We start from the raw sequence: 3,136 nt of genomic DNA on the forward strand, positions 1-3,136 counted from the left end.
GTTAGTTTATTCTTTGTATAAACTGCCTGGAAGACAAAGGTTTGGCATCTCATTAGAATAAGATTCCTGAGTCTGAATACTAAGCCACATGGCTTTTAGAAAAGAAAGCTAAGGTTTTTACGTTAAGATCTTCGGTAAAATAACTTAAGTATTGTTTCACAGTGAACTATAATATCATTATTCCTTTATTATTAACTTGGTCCCAACTTTATCTTTTTGATAAAGTTTGATCGGGGAATTCACATCATTTACCTGTCAAGTTTTTTTTATTACTATTCAGGTATTTAGAGATTTGATAATCTTGGTATATTCTTGGTATATCCTGACTATATAGTATTTTGTTTCAAAATTATTATGTATTATATCTGCAGCTCTTTGAATATGGTTAATGGCTATATTTAGAAATATTTTTTATCTAAAGTTTTTTTTAACTGATTTTATTTGGCCTTTACGTTATGCTTATAATTAATTTCTATCAGATCTTTTACTATTAAGAATATTATGTTTATGAATTAATCATACTATTAAGAATATTATGTTTATGAATTAATCATGGCCATATTAAGTTTTGTCATCTGCAGATAAATTTTTATTTTGCTGATTTGCTGAAAACGTTTGACCAAAATATCTCAACAAAAACATGGACTATGTTGGACTTGCTAAAAGGACTATGACTAGACTGAATAAAATTTCCAGAACTCCTATGCAGAAGCTGATGAGTTCACAGACTACGGCTGATCCACGATCACACGGAATAGAAATTAACTACATAAGACTGAGTAAACTAAAGGAAACAATGGGTTTTTTTGAGTGGGAATATGGCTGATGTTTTAAGGTCCTACTTTCTGGATATAAGAAACCACTTTCCTTTCTCCTAAATTATCTAAAAGATCCATTTAGCTATAGTAACTCTTGAATTAGAAGTTCCTGTTAGTAAACTTAGCCAAGTTGTAGATATCATAACCAGAGAACTGTGTGAAATTTGAGCTATGATTTTACAAAATAGAACAGCATTAGATTTCCTATTAGTTCTCTTAAGAAACAGTTTTGTGCCTTAATAGATAAATGTTGCTGTATTTATAGTAATACTCAATCTGAGATTTTGCAGAATGTAGTTGCTGTTGAGGCACATGAAAAAGTCACTAATGTTGCTTACCTACAGACAAACACCTCATGAGATTTGTTTCCTTGGTTCAAAGACCTTACGGTCATGGTTTCATTGGTTATTTCAGACAATTGGCCTAATGTAATTGTTAGTGTTTCTGTTTTACTTTCTAGTTTGCTGTATGGTGCCTGGGATCTGAAAAACCAGATGATGCCCAATTACCATTTATTGAGCATTTTTGATAAAAGATTCCATAGTGAGATCATAATCCAAGGAAAGAATGATGAGAGAGTTGTATGTAACTCTCCTGGAATCCAGATTTCTGGCTTTCAGGGAGGTTGAGGTAACCCACACAGGTTATTGCCTTTGGGTGTACTTTTGAACCTCGAGCTTTGAGAAGAAAGCTGGTTCCTGAAGCCACTTTGAGTCAAACAGTGGTCCAGATAAACTAGTAAGACTGTTTTGCTCTGGGTATTGTGCTATTTTTTGAAGAATTCAATCTGTTTTAGGAAATTAACTTCAAAGATCAGACTGAGGGTTATGTTTAGGGTAAACCAGTAATTAGTTTAATTAGTCTTTAAGACAATGTCATATGAAATACCTGTCTAATGTTTGTAATCAAACTGTCACCCTCTTACAATGCAGAAAATTATGTATCTTAAAGAAATCAGGTTCTCAGAAGAGATGGACCTCATGGGTCAGACTCCGTTTTGTCTTAGGCTCCATTTCTGCTTCTGAGAAAGGGACTCATGACTGTTAATAGGTAGACCAAGGAGGGGTAGCTTGTCCTCAGGGAGGAACATTTAGTATGCTTTAAACAGACTAACTGAAGACCTCCAACAGGAGAGGTCCGTCCTGTATTATCTTGGTAATCATGAATTCTCTAATGGAAACTTTGTTATCACATGTAAATTTTTCTATATTTTCTGTTTTCTCTAGACAAATGTTGAGTGCTCTTTATGGATATATGTTTCTGTGTGATACATCCAGCTATACTAATTTAGATGATCCCTTTCCAACTGATAGTGAATTTATGTGGGCAATCTCTTGTGTAGATTCCTGACGAATGAGTGGACAATGCGCTCTGAGAACTTTAGAATTATCTTTAAGTATTCATAGTAACAATGCTAGTAAATATTGGAAAGGTAATGTTAAATTGTTACACATTGTAAAATGAAAGTCAGAAGAAAACTCATTGGTCCAACACTCAGGGTATTGTTGGTAGCTTTGATTCCTACTTATGGTATATCTGAGTTGGAGAAATCATTAAGAAAATATGTCAGTCACTATGGGACAAATAATAGAGGAGATGGAAGCACAATAGTGATCTCTGATCTCAAAAGCCAAGGTGACATGAGCTAACAAAATAATCTTAGATTTTTTTTTTAACTAGTCCAAGAAAGTGTAGTCTGTGCTGTAGACAAGATATACATAGAATTAGATAACAAGCTACTTCGTTACACACTGTAACACTCTTACAAACACCAGGTTTGTTTGGTTGGTTACCATCAGGAATAAGTACATGGGCTAAATCACTATTGCAAGGGATGGTAATATTCTTGGTCTGCATCCTGATAGTATTAGGTATAATAAGATTTATCCTCTATTGTCTTACACACCTAAAAGGCAAAAGAAGGCCTCGGGCTAAAATGTTGATGTACATTGAGACTTCTCACTCCGGCAATGTGATTGATGAGAACATCACTCTTACTTAAGATCCTGGTGAAGAACTAGATGGTATCCGGTGGAAAAACAGCACTGTGAGTTTAAAGAGCCTGCAATGGCTGCCATCTAGGAGCTCGACTAAGTCCAGGTATTGATCATCGATGTGTTATTTCCGATCTCTGATCAAAAGGAGGGAATGATTTAGGAAATAATATTGGAGTTATTATTCCCTCTCCTTGAGCATACAGAATGTGACCCAGCTGGAGCTGGGCTCACAAGGACTCACAAGGACACATCAACTGGGCCCTGAGGTATAAAGACAATAGCTAAGATAATCTTGGAAAATATCTTTTAGGGAAACTTTCA

The sequence above is a fragment of the Trichechus manatus genome, unplaced genomic scaffold (assembly GCF_000243295.1).
Source record: "Trichechus manatus latirostris isolate Lorelei unplaced genomic scaffold, TriManLat1.0 scaffold00115, whole genome shotgun sequence".
In the NCBI taxonomy this organism is placed as follows: Eukaryota; Metazoa; Chordata; class Mammalia; order Sirenia; family Trichechidae; genus Trichechus; species Trichechus manatus.